Raw genomic sequence first — 14,110 nt, 5'->3', positions numbered from 1 at the left:
AAGGAGGCAGTGTGTATGTGGAGACAAGTAACAGGCTGAAAATGAAGAATCATTAATTTCAAAGTACTTAGTTGATTAAAGAGCATATCCCAATGCCCATTCCATCCAACACTCAGAAGATTGCCTTCCTGCCTCTTACACTTGGCTCTTGCATGAATGAGCCATGGCCCTCCTCCTCCTGTTCTCTGTGAATAGATTCCAATGCTGGCAATTTTTCTTTAACATCAGAAAGCATCAGCCCCTTCATATGAAAACAAAGCCAAGGGATCACAACACAACTGCACAACATGCCTCACCCACGCCCTCCTCCCTCGTATCCATTGGCATGTGGGTATCTGTGCAGCATAGGCTTTGGGGTGCCCAATGTGGCCCATTCCTCATTTTCCTTTGCAATCCTTCCTCCGCCTATCTGTGGCTTATAGCATTTAATGACACAAGAGAAGATTTACAGAACTAAAAAAAAATCTACTTAACAGCAGTCTCCTCTTGAAGATGTAAATATTCATAAACATATCAACTCTTCCAGACCCATCACAAATAGAGCTGCCAATGACACCACGGCTGCCTTAGGCATTGTTCTAATAAGTTAGGAGCAGGCAAGTGGAAGGGGATATTTTTAACTTTAGAATTTTTTTTTTTTTCAAAAGCCATTTCGAAGTACCCTGCTGGGAATGGAGCTGGATAGAAGCTGTTTTCTAGAAACTGAGAATGCCTCAAACAGAGTTGTAGGACAGATCTGAAATGGTGATTGAGACAAGGTGATCATATCTTACATTTCCATAACACAGACCTCACAGAGGACGTTCTGGAAAGCAAAACCTGATGGCAGCTTCACTTGTCCCAGTGTGAAGATGTGTGTCCACCATCTCAGCAAAAGGGGCTCCCTCAGCCTGAACAAAACGTACCAGTTCTTGGCGAACTCTGGAGGGTAGACAGGACGAGGTAGAGCCCTGGGTGTCCCTCTTTTATTCTCACAATCACTGGGGGATCTTTCACAGAGATTCAGCCATTAGTACTATGGCTTCTCAACTGGTGGAGCCACAGTTGTATTTTCTGGGCATAAGTCCTTGATAAATATGTTCCCTTAATTCAGTTGTTATTTATTATTCAATAACTGTCCTATTAAACTTAAATTAATGGGATATTTGGGAGACATCCCTGAATGCTTTTTCCACTTGTTCCTGTCAAGGGAATTCTGCTAGATCTTTAATAACACCCAGCTCGCAGACCACACTGTAGCCCGCGCGTTTCACTTGGGGGGTCTCAGTCATGGGTCTCTTGCAGCTGTAAACAGATAGTCAGGCAACTGTTGGCCATTGATCAGAAGCCATCCATCATTCGACTAAAGTTTGCCACCCCTTGCTTCGCCCCTTCCTTCCCGCGTCCACTCCTCAGGGAGCGCCTTGAAAGATTACAGCTCAGCAGCAGACAGGGTGGGAAAGCAAGAAGGGATTAGAGAGAAAATAGATTCATGAGAAGACAGATAACAGAGTTGTTGGGGCTCTGTTAATTAAAAAGCAGCAATTTGTCTGAATTCTGAATGTGAAGAATCCCCTGGGAGATATTAGCCAAGCTTCCTCTGAGAATCAGACGTGCTCAATTTCCCCGCTGTAACACGTTACAGCCAGGGGACTGTGGGGTGCTTCCTGCCCTGTCTGTCTTTGTTTGGAAGCCTGGACACCCTTGGTGGAGAAGTCCATGGGGCCACTGTCCTCCCCACACACTCGTACAAGGCTTGAGATCCCAGGCTTCCTAAAGAGATTGACTTCCTCTTCCCCAAATATTATGTCCTACTAATTCAATAACGATGTCAACCAGTATACTAATAGTACTGATGATACTGAGAACTTATGCCAGGCCAGGTACTGTTCTACATGATTTACATGATTAACACATTTTCATTCTCACAGTTCTGTGAGGCAAATACTCTTATCATCCCCATTTTATCAGAGAAGTGAACTAACTTTGAAATTAATGTGCAAAGGCAAGAAGGATGATGGCAGAACAGCCCACCTCAACCCCTGCTCTCTACTGACCATCACAAGGACAATTTGCCACTTATGAAAGATTGCTAAAATCCTGTAAAAGAAAGCAGTGAACAGATACCATTTGGAGCCAGAAACTACACACTCTATACAGATAGAAAGTGCCTGCTGGATAAAAGCAGCTCTCAGTATATTGCAGGTTAATTAATCTTGTGACTCTGTGTTGCCTTCAGAAGAAGTAAAAGCTTCCCTTTGTCTATGGCATATACTTATTTGGGAAAAAAACTATCATTTTTTCTTATGGGCTCCTGGTTGGTTCCTATCAACAAGATACCCCAGGACAAAAGATCAGTTAATTCTAGGAGATGCAGCTCATACCAAGAAAGGCTTTGCTGTTGTGCCCCAGAGGGACATCGTCTTGCAAGATTAAGACAGGGACCTCTGTCTCCTCCTGGATTGTTCTAGGACCTGGCTCTTTGAAGATGTTTAGAACATGTGCCCCAGGATGCCCACCATGCATAATGCGCATTTTGACCATGAAGTGGCAAGTAAGTTAGTACTGTTAATTAACACAGTATGTTTAAAAGTCCAGATGATCTTACTTTACAAAACCTCAATAACACATAAATATTCCCTATGGATTCAGGATTTATAGCTTCATTTACATTAATCTTTATACAAAAATATTTATGGAAAGCCTGCTACGTGACAGATTTTACTCTGAACCTAATGGATACAACAGTGAATGACACGGATAGAACTTGCGGCCCTTATGGGGCTTACAATCTAAAGGTTGTCTTTCAAATATGGAGTTTCCTAGGAGTACAACATTGGCTTCTGTGTGATCTTTAATTTTCTGAGACTCTCAGTTACCTAAAGTAGAATTTCTCCATCGACAAGGAGAGCCCAGAGTCATTTTTTGGACATGACCACCTCGGATCATCTCCGATTCATTTAAAGACTTGGCAGTAATGGAAAGTATTATCAGAGGAGATAGTGCTCGAGACACCAAGCAAGCTGAATCTCATCCTGGGCAGTCTCAGACATGTCTTGAGTCCTGGACATGGAATCAGAAGATTTCGGCTTATCTGGCCTACCTCACACTGACCGCATGACTTCCTCTCTGGCCTTCAGATTCTCTACCTGTAAACTGAAGGAGATTGATACCCACAGCACCTATCTGAAAGGGTTAGATAAAGCTCGAAGCCAAACAAAGCAAAATGGAAATGGATTGCAGATGTGAACATGCTTGGAATCTAAGAACTAGCTCAGAGACATGAGGTGTTGATCTCAATAAAATAATGTGCAAACTGAGATCAATGTGGCCTCAAAACCTGACCTGCTTCCTTGACAATGTGCAGGTCAAAGTTATCTTAGGAACTGTTTTCACTGCTGTCCTTTGCTCTCCATTTGTGTTAGTTTTTGATGTGTTGGCTTGGATAGACTGAACTCCAGTCTCCAGAATTCTCTTTCCCATATGTTTCCCATTACCTGGAGTACAATGGAGTTTCAGGTGAACATGAGGACAGAGAGGAAGCAGCTGCTTGGACATGGAGTCAGAAGACTTCTCCCAGTTATTCAACAACACAGTAATCTAGGTGCTGCTGTGGAGAGATTTTGCAGATATGATTGAAATACCCAGTTGATGACTTTAAGTTAATCAAAAGGAAGAATCAAAATGGTCGAACTAAACCATTGGAAGGCTTAGACCCTCCGTGATGGAGACGGGACCCCTGGATCGACCACTGTTCTCCCTTCTCCCTAAACCTTCCTTCCCTGATTGTCACCTTAGGACAACGAACTTCAGCTCATGCCAGTAAAGTTCTTACCTGTTCATGTGTTTCCCTTCCTGGTTGCCTACCCTAAGAACCCTGACCTTACTTGGCCCACATTTGGGCAAACCATCCTTTGGGAAAATCCATTTAGATGTGTGTATGTCTCCTCCTGGCCCCAATGCTGTGGTTGGACCCTGACTGAAGCATCATTACTAGCCTGCTTGTCGAATAGCATGAGTATTCTCATGCTTACAGCAAAGTTGGCATCAGCAACCTTGGGAGGTACAAGTTTCTAGCACGTTAAATGCTGGAGGAAGGGGCTGAGTGGGTAAGCCCATGTTCACATAAAAATTAGTAAAGCATAGTAAGCTGAAGCCCAGAGATGACTTCCTTGGAAATCTCTCCTACTCAGAATCATCCCGTGGGCTCATGAGTTCCTAGGTGTAGTGCTATCTTCCTATGTCCTTAGGGTTGTCAGTATGAAATTAGGTGGTCTACCAGGTTTTTTAACTTCTTTTTTTTTTTTTTTTTTTGCCGGTGCAGTTTGTCCTGAGCAATCAAGATAAATGGCCAGTTCAGGTAAGTTTGTGCAACAATCCCAGCAAGAGAAACACTAAATCAATCTATTGGGGAAATATTAATGCTCTCATTAGGAGGCTTAATTATTCACATCAGCCTCTGGTTCTTTTCATGACATTAATTCCATTTCTGACTTCAGAGCAATTGCTCTTAAACTTGTGAAACAGCCAACAGGTGCTCTCAGTTCCTAGAATGTGAAAATATTTTGCCAACAGCCAGATGCGATCAGTCTCAGAACCAACCTTTTCTCCTCCTCCTCCTGCTTCTCTTCCTCCTCCTCTCAGCACACACACACACACAACTTGTTTCTTCTGAATATTCAGACCAAAGCTCCTATTTTTTATGCACGCTCATACTTACACTCCTGTCTTTTTCTCATTCAAAATAGTAACAATAGAAACAAACATATATTGATTTCTATGTGCCAAGCACTGCTTTGAATGATTTAAATATATCAACTGATATATCTAGCATCTATGAGGTACTACTTTTTTATTATCGATATTTTACCAACAGCGGAACTGAGATGCAGATGATTAGCATCTGGCCTGCAGTCAGCTAATTAAAGAAAGGGGGAGTTAGGGTTTGAAGCTGGGCGGTTGGCTCTGGAGCCCATGCCCTTTATCTTTGTGATAAATTGCCACTTCCTGTCCAAGATACTATGCCATGCTTCTCTTCCATATAGCTCTACATAAGGTTTTGCTATGGTAAAAATAGCCTCTAAACATTCGAGAAGGCATTCAGTTTATGTAGGACAGGATGGAGCTTCTTGATTTTTTATTATAAGCTCCTCCCATCATTACAGAAAACTCAAATTTCTTTTTCTACAATTAAAGGGCCTTCAGCATCCTCATACTGACACTACACACAATGCAAATTTCAGGTCATCTATGAGGATAGTGCAGTGTTCATCTCTGCACTCACTTGAGAGTTTTCCAGATGGATGGTTCTGCCACAGGCACTCCAGCGTCAGAAGCAAATACACCCAAACAAGCTTTTTGTCATGTACCTGTCTTTCCCCAGAGCTCTGCCTCACCTTATTGGAGTCAGTGAGGAGGAAATAAACCCCCAAGGGTGAGACAAAGCAAAGCTTCATTAGAGTTTGTAGGGATTTCAATTCTGGCTAAACCTTCAGGTTCTTACCCTCAGGGGACAACACAGCAAGAGCTGTGGTTTTTGTGCCCAGGCAGTTTTCCCCCCTTTGAATAAAATAACATCAAAAAACACTGTTCTGAAGAGGGGGGCATTAACGGCAAATACAGTTCCCAAATAAACTAAGGGTTTCAGAAAGTTGGAAAACTTCAGGTAGGAAAAGTAATGATGTGTTTCAAATACATGAAGAGCTGTCCAACTAAAATTAAGTAAATAAATCCAGTATAAGAGAATCACTTGAAGTCATTTATTCCTTAAAAAAAATACACTTTTGGGGGCACCTGAGTGGCTCAGTCAGCTAAGCATCTGACTCTTGATTTTGGCTCAGGTCATGATCTCAGGGTCCTTGGATCAAGCCCTGTGTCAGGCTCCAGGCTGAGTGTGGAGCCTGCTTCAGATTGTCAGTCTCTCCCTCTGCTCCTCCCCCATTTGTGAGTGTGTGTGTGCACTCTCTTTCACAAAATAAACATTAAAATATAAATTTACATTTGAGGTGCATGGGAAACTCAGTTGGTTAACTGTCCAACTTTGGCTCAGGTCATGATGTTACAGTTTGCAGGTTCAAGCCCTGTATCCGGCTCTGCACTGACAGCAAGGAGACTGCATGGGACTCTCTCTATCTCCCTCCCTCTCTCTGTCCCTCTCCCACAAGATCCTGTGCTTGCTCTCTCCCTCTCTCTTTCTCTCTTAAAATAAATAAATAGTGGCACCTAGGTATCTCAGTCAGCTAACATCTGACTCTTGATTTCAGCTTGGGTCACGATCTCACAGGTTCATGAGCTTGAGCCCCATGTCGGGCTCTGCATTGGCAGTGCAGAGTCTGAGTGGAATTCTTTCTCTTTCCCTCTCTCTCTGTTCTTCCCCAACTTGTGCGCTCTCTCTCTCAAAATAAATACATTTTATAAATAAATATATAAATAAATAATAAACATATATACATATGTTTGAACTTGATTGAACATGAGCTTATGAGGTGCCCCTCAGGTGCTAAGAGACTATTGGCAAGACCGGAAAGGTCTCTGTCCTCTTAGAATTTATATTCTAGAAATCTTTCTAAAAGAGGAAATATCTGAATGCATTCATAGTTTAGTGGACATTTTGGCCTCCTCCATAGCTCTTTTTTGGTGAATATCACCCAGATATTTCTTTCATAGAACAACCTCTATATCCACATCAGGCCTTTAGGCTCTGGAGGCAGGCTTGGGTCCCAGGCCCAGCCCATGAAATCATACTGTGCCATTAGGGTTTAGGAATTGTTTCATGGCTGAGGAGGGGACTCCAGTCCTGTGAGAAGATTCATCTCCCCCCACCCATCCCGTGACTCTGTGAGTCTGGCCCCTGGGTTTTCCAAACTGTTGGATGTAAGCCAGGAGCAGCTGGAGACCACCACGTGGGGAAAGCTTCCCTGGGAATAAAGGCAGCAGAGTACAAAGCAGAGCCCAGTGGTGCAGAGATAGAGAGACTAAATCCTAATTACACTGTTTGAGCCCGTGAATCCTGTTATACCTGAAATCAGATCTACTTCTGGATTTTTGAGATACATGAATTAAATTTCTCTCACTTTATTTTTCTTAAGCCAGTTTGAGCTCGGATTCTATCCTTTGCAACCAAAATAGGTCTTGACTAGGTGCAGTTCAGAATTTCACCCATTTTCAGCTGATGTTTTAAAGGGACCGTATCCATGAGCTACCTTTAAAAGACTGGGTTGCGCTCTATCACTCACCAGATTTCGGACCCAGGTTTCTCTGTTCTCACACCTCGAAACTGATAATAATATCAGAGCCTTCTTGCTAAGTTTGCTGAAAGGTCCAATGAGATCATGGATGGAGAAAGCCTGGCACAGTGCCAGGCGCATGGTATGCACTCAATAAATGGTAGGCATTATGATTGTGATGACAATGGTTATTATCATCATCATCATCATAAACATTAAAATCCTTTCCTTGGCTCCACGCCCTCCCCTCCAGCAAGTGCCCTGTTTCCCTGCCCCCTTTCACAATAAATCTCTTTTTTAAAATTCACGTATGTTCTCTGTTTTGCACTTTTCACTTTCTATCCCCTGATTTCCATCCACTCCAATCAGGCTTTGTTCCCATTATGCTATTGAAATTGCTATTGTCAAGGTCGCCTGTGAACTCCTTCCTGCCAAAAACAATGATTAAAATTTCTCTCATTGTACTCAGCCCTTCGGTGGCATTGATCACAGTGGATGCATTCTTTCCTTGGAAGCATTTTCCTTACTTGATTCTGGGAACCGCTCACTTGGCTTTTCTCTTACCTTTTTCTCTACCTTCTCTCTCAGTCTTCGCTGACTCATCTTCCTTTTTCTGATCATCACTCTCTACTGCAATCCTGCGTCTTCTTTCTGGCTGGGCTATGAAACAGACACGCTAGTGCCAGGCTCCCCCCTCCACCTCACCATCCGCATGACATCACCTGGATGGCTAGGAGGGCCCTAAATAAATGCAAGTTGAGCACAACTGACCCATTGGTTTCACCATCCATCTCCTTCCATCAAGTGTTCCTCCTCACATGTTTCCATTGGTAAATGGCACGGCCATTCCTACTTTCTCAGGCCAAACCCTACACATTATCTTTTTTCCTATGTTCTCATTGTCATGTCCAATCCATCAGCAGATGCAAGCTCTGACTACGTTCTGGATCTCAGTCTGCCCCATTCACTCCACTCCTCCCCCAGTCCAAGCAGAGGACCACACAGCAGCCTCCTACTGGTCTCAGTGCCTCACATTTGCTCCCTAATGCTGATAGATCATGCCTCTGCTGCCTCAAAACCTCAGGAGCTTTCCATTATGCCTATAGTACAACCCGAACATTTAAAAAATTCCCCTAAGAGCCTGCTGTACATGGCCCCAAAGGCTGCTCTGCCCACCACTTACCTACTTGTGCCTGCCTGCCTTCCTCACTGTGCCACAGCTTCGCACGAGGCTCCAGCTGTCCTCACCTGCTGCTCCCAGCTCTAATCACAGCTAGCTCTGATCATAGAGTTCTTTGTTCCAATGCCTCCTCCCTAGAGAGACTTTGCCCAACCATGCCACCCAAAAAAGTCTCTTTCCCACCTCCATTCACTCTCTTTCTTGTGTTGTGCTCTATTTTCTTCAACTTATTTATTATTTATTTTCACCTATCCATTGGCTGCCTTCCTTGGTTGGGTGCATTATCGCATAAGCATAGATGAAAGACATATAAGGATTTAAAAGCAACTGGCAGGGACTGTTCTGATCTATCAGTGAGCAGCAGGGGAACGTCTGAGTCTTCTCTCTACTCATAACACTGTGGAAAGTTCAACTGTCTCCTTTCAGCCTACTCTGCAAACTTCGAGTTGAGAAACATACTTTCAAGTGGTGACTTACCTCCTGGGTGAGCTGCCTTTGTTGTAAGAGAAATAATAATTTTAAAACCTTAACACTCAAAGTACTCCAACTGTCATGGATTTCGGAGGGGAGGGGGGGTAGAGAATAAGTTATAAATAATTTTCATGCTATATTTGGCATCTACTAAAAAGTAATCTGGTGTCATTCCTGAACATCTGATATAAAACTGACTGTAATTTCATTAACTATCTCATACCCTAATAGGAAAGAGACAGGCATAGGTAACATGAGTACAGAATGATTAGCTGCATAAATATCTCAATCAATACCTGTTTAGAGTCTCTGGGGAATTGGAAATCAATAAGATAAGCTAGATCAATGTTAAATCTCTCCCAAGATTTAGTAAATCTCTAATCATAAAGAGAATGTCTCTCTCTGTGAAAATGGAGATAAACCAGGACACATGAAAGAATAAATTTACTATGAAATCAGCTACTAATTTCAAGGGTCCCCCAAATTAAATGTCTGGAGAAAATGTCTGTTCTCAGGGTGAGGGCAACATTCCTTTAAACTCAATTTGACTGGACTTTATCCTAAACTCTAAGACACTGTTGCCTGATTAATTCAACCTGATTCTGATCACGGCAAATCTCTGCCAAGCCCTCAAGCATGTGGAATGTTCAGATGATTCTATATTAATTTTTAATTGTTATATATGGCTTAGTAAGTGCAAAATTTCGTTCATGGACATTGTTTTCTTCATAAAATGGATTGACAACTCCTCCAGGGGAAAGATATTACTACATCTCTCACTCTTTTATCTTTTGTCTTTCATTTTACTCAAGCAGGGTTCTGTATCCTGTACACAGGTAGCCAGAATCCTATGTTAAGTGCTTGGCTCTGGAGCCCAAGGGAATACCCCTCACAGAAATTCCGTCACCTAGAGGGGCAGAGTGTAGACCTCAGGTTGGCATGGAATGTGATTCTGAATTGTACAAGGTCAAAGGCTAGCTAGATTTAATGGGAACACACTTGATCACGTGTGCTGGTCCTTCTGCTTCTGGATGGACTGCTTTTCCAGTCCCATTCTTCACCCTTTCTGCCCTGTCTGTGCCCTTGGAGACTGACTTCTACAGACATTATCAGCCAGGCTCCCTTGCCTTCAGCTTGTGGTTGGGTTTGGCCAGTGTTTTGCCCAAGCAGAAGATGGCAGGTGCGAGGAGAGAGGAGTTGAGGATCCTTAGCCCAGCTGCTGTTAGACTGTCTTTTTCTCAAAGCTACAGCCCACATCAGTAAGTACATCATCATCACATTTGCTTCCTGAATTCTGCCCATATCTCTGTTACAGCCCCTTTATTACATATCCTTCCATAAATGTATTGGATTTCCCACAGAGTCTTCTCTGATCTTCATGTGCCCATTGAGGGTGTACGCATGGCCAAAAATATGTTGAACTCATGCAATGTATAAGACAATATTCTAAGTGTTTATAATTCACAAAGCAAATAAAACACCCTAACACTACATGCTTATTTTCTTTATAACACATTATAGTATACTTTATCTTTACTGGTTTATTACCTACCTTCCTTACCAGACTGGGAATATCTTGAGTGCCAGAACCATGTCTGTTTTACTCAATATACATCCACCCGGTGCTTTTGAAGAATTTCAAGCTGACTCATAAAGTTAGGTAAATGCTTAGCCATAATATAATAAATGTTTAAATGTAGCATGATTGAAACTATCAAAATACATAGGAGGAAGGGCTTGATTCTGACTAGGGAGAAGGAGACATGACATGAGACTTAAAGAATGGATAGAAGCTTCTCAGAAAGAAAAGGGTGTAGGGGAACATTCCAGATAGAGGAAACAGGTTGAATACTGGGCATTAATGACACAAAGGATCATGGTGTTATGATGTGGGGTGGGGGGAGGGGCGAGGAGTGCTGGTGGACATCCTGATTATTTGATATACTGAAACATGGGGGTTTCTAGGAAGAATAGAGGCAAGTAAGATAGGAAAGACATGTTACATTGAGAAGGCAGTACACCAGGGAAGAATTTAGAGAGTTCTTCTTGCCTTGATTTCTACATTATGGTAACATTTCAGGAACCTTCTCATTTCAGTAAAAAGAAACAGTCCCCCTCCCACCATGGCAGCATCTTGAAAGAATTCTCAGAGGTCAAGGGCTTTGTCTAGGCTTAGCACCCCAAATGCCCCCACCCCTCTTTTGTGCTTCCCCTCTGTGTTTCTCAGCATCTCCCAGGACAAGGCAGCTTTTTGCCAAGGTTTCTGTCCATTGTTGAGAGTCTATGTATAATCTAAGTATTTTATTTTATTTTATTTATTTATTTATTTTTAAGGGTTCTTTATTTATTTTGAGAGAGACAGAGAGAGAGACAGAATTCCAAGGCTCCACACTATCAGTGCAGAGCCTGATGTGGGGCTCAAAGTCATGGATCGTGAGATCATGACCTGAGAAAAGATCAAGACTCAAACGCTCAACTGACTGAGCCACCCAGGCCCCCCATTTTCATGTTTTTTAATTTTCTTTATTTATTTTGAAAGAAGGAGACAGAGGGAGACACAGAGAGAGAGAGAGAGAGAGAGAGTAGCCTATTTTGAAGACAAAGATAAAAATAAAACAGCAAGGCTTTTTTACATTCAATATACAGAAGCAGTAATAATTGCACTTCAGGAGACAAAGGAAGACTGGACTTTGAAGATACCCTCACAGTGGTTTCCAAATCAGTTGTAGCCTCACTGACCTAAGTCACCTCCAGTGGGGCCAAGGTTAAACCAGGAAATGACAGCGCCAGGGAAACTTTGCCATAAGCTTCAGACCTGTGATAATTTGAAAAGACCTGTATCATTGGTCATTGAAACTAACCAAATTTTCCCCATGACAACCATGTGGATTTCTAGCCTAAAGACGCAGTGGTAAGAACTATTGATTCTATGTAGTATCGTTCAGAGATCAATGCAGTAATATCACAGATCAACATTATGGACTTGTCTGCAGGTTGAATAGCCACCCCAACACTTGTTACCTTATAGATATTTTGAAATCTCAAAAGTTTCTGGGCCCAGCACCTTGATGTTCAAAACATCTGCGGACTCTTTAATTTAGTGATTCATATGATAATGATTCATAATGATCTAATATTATCCATAGATCTCTGAGGGCCTCCAAGACCTTTCAGGGAGTTTGTGAGGGCAGAGCTATTTTCATAATGATATTAAGACTTTTTTTGCTTTTTTATCATGTTGATATTTGCACTCATGTGGCAAAAACCAATTAGCTTTTTGCAAAAGCAAAACTGCCAGAGCCTTAGCACAAACCACAGGATCAGCAGCAACTTGTACCAGTGTCGTTATGATCTTCACCTCCACATTGAAACTCCCCAAAGCCAGTTTCACTTAAGGATGGACTTCATTAGGGGCTCCTCGGTGGCTCAGTTGGTTAAGCATACGACTCTTGACTTCAGCTCAGGTCATGATCTTGTGGTTTGTGAGTTCGAGCCCTACATCTGTGTTGGCAGTGCTGAGCTTGCTTGGGATTCTCTCTCTCCCTCTCTCTGCCCCATCGCTCTCTCTGTCTCTCTGTCTCTCACTCTCTCTGTCTCTGTCTCTCTGTCTCTCTGTCTCTCTGTCTCTCTCTCTCTATATATATATATACACAAATAAACAAATAAACTTAAAAATAATGTCCTTCATTAAATAGTAAAAAAATTAATTTTATTAGATCTCAACTCTTGAGTATTAATGTTTTTTAATATTCTGTGTAATGAAATGGGAAGTTCACACAAAGCACTTCTCTTGCACACTCAAGTACAATGTTGTCACAAGGAAATGCACTTGCACCTGAGTTGCAAGCTGAACTAGCTGTTTTCACAGAGCGTGATATTTACCTGAAAATAACAACGTCCAGTCCATGGTTATTTAGACTCAGGAACTTGCCAGTCATTTTTTCAAAAGTGAAGGAAGGAAGCCAATTACTTCATAGAAGAAAACCCGTACCTGTTATCAATGCCAAAATTTTCAGGTGAAAATTAGAATTTTGGAAAACTTTTATCAGCACCCATTGTCTTTACAGCTTCTAATACTCAGATGTCATGAATGAGATCTGTGGTGATATTCACAGTCAAGGGATATGATTTTGAATTCTAGATTTGCCACCAACTATCTATAAAACCTCAAGCCACTCCTCTCTCTGACTCTCACATTCCTAAATTCAAAACCAAAATTAAGATAAATGATTTTTTTGTAGTTACTTCTAATTCTTACATTTATGTTCTCTCATCTTCTGTCTCTTCTTCTTCTTTTTTTTTTCCTTCTCTCATACTCAGGTTACAGAGCTTCTAAGCTTCTTAGAAAGAAGAAAGGATATTTGCTACCAGGGTCAAGAGGGAGACCACAAAACCTCTAGAGGGGAATCATCTCCCTCCCTCATTGTCACTGGGCCTTGCATATCAGAGTCTGGAAACAAAGGATTCTGACACATCATAATAGCCACATATTACCTATGTAGCCAGCCACACACAGAAAAGCAGCTCTCCTCCACTCTTGAAATGTAGCTTAGCACCTGTGTGCAGGTTTGTGCTCAGGCCTGTCTGCTCCCTGCTGAGGGCAAAGTCATGCTGAAGGATGGAGGGAGATGCTCCGTGAAGCCAGGTGTGGAGGGGAGGAAACGACCACCATGCCTTCGGTTTGCCAGCTCCACTATGCCAAGGCACCTGCAGTCCTCCTATAGCGCAGCTTGACAGAAACTGCCCGATGAGAAAAACAAGATCCTGCTGAGAAGGAAGCCTCCCCATTCAAGAGTGTAAGTGAAGGATGCTGAAAAGCCTTACCACATTTTAAAAGCACTCCTCTTTGGGCCCCACACGGAGGTCTGGAAAGGCTGTGCGCAGCGGTTCCTTGCTAAATGCTTGTTGACTGGGGGACTGACTGCATGCAGAGATGACGGACATGCCAATCTCTGCCTGCATCCAAGTTTGCATTAGCCAATGAGACCGCTGCCTCGAGAGCTGCAGAAGCTGCTCTTAACCAGGCTGGCTCTCACAACAAGGTCAGTCTTGCCGCCACTTCTTTTTGCTATGGTTGAATTCTCTTAAAGTGTGCGCAAGAGGAATAAGAGCTGAGGAAAGGGAGGAGGAAGATATTCTTGCCTGCAGCTAGTTTCTTTGGTTGCTTTTCTACAAGGAAATCATCCTCTTTGCATTAATTTCTTCTTTGTTTAAAATTGTCTGATTAAGTCTCCACAAATCTAGAGAATTGTTC

The 14,110-nt window shown here is 42.5% G+C and overlaps 1 long non-coding RNA gene across 1 annotated transcript in view; it reads right to left on the bottom strand.

Annotated features, from left to right (window-relative positions):
* The window catches only part of LOC144225361 (uncharacterized), a 33,287-nt gene extending 20,021 nt beyond the window's left edge, over positions 1–13,266 (bottom strand). The window contains exons 1-3 of the long non-coding RNA XR_013333275.1: positions 13,115–13,266; positions 12,739–12,847; positions 3,477–3,589 (exon numbers count right to left, since the gene is read on the bottom strand). This is a non-coding gene — a long non-coding RNA (uncharacterized LOC144225361). The remainder of the gene's footprint in view (positions 1–3,476; positions 3,590–12,738; positions 12,848–13,114) is intronic.
* Positions 13,267–14,110: the final 844 nt, after the last annotated feature.

The sequence above is a fragment of the Crocuta crocuta genome, unplaced genomic scaffold, assembly GCF_008692635.1.
Source record: "Crocuta crocuta isolate KB4526 unplaced genomic scaffold, BGI_CrCroc_1.0 scaffold172, whole genome shotgun sequence".
Lineage (NCBI taxonomy): Eukaryota > Metazoa > Chordata > Mammalia > Carnivora > Hyaenidae > Crocuta > Crocuta crocuta.
Note: the sequence above shows the minus strand (reverse complement) of the source record. Positions and strands in the feature narration are given on the sequence as shown.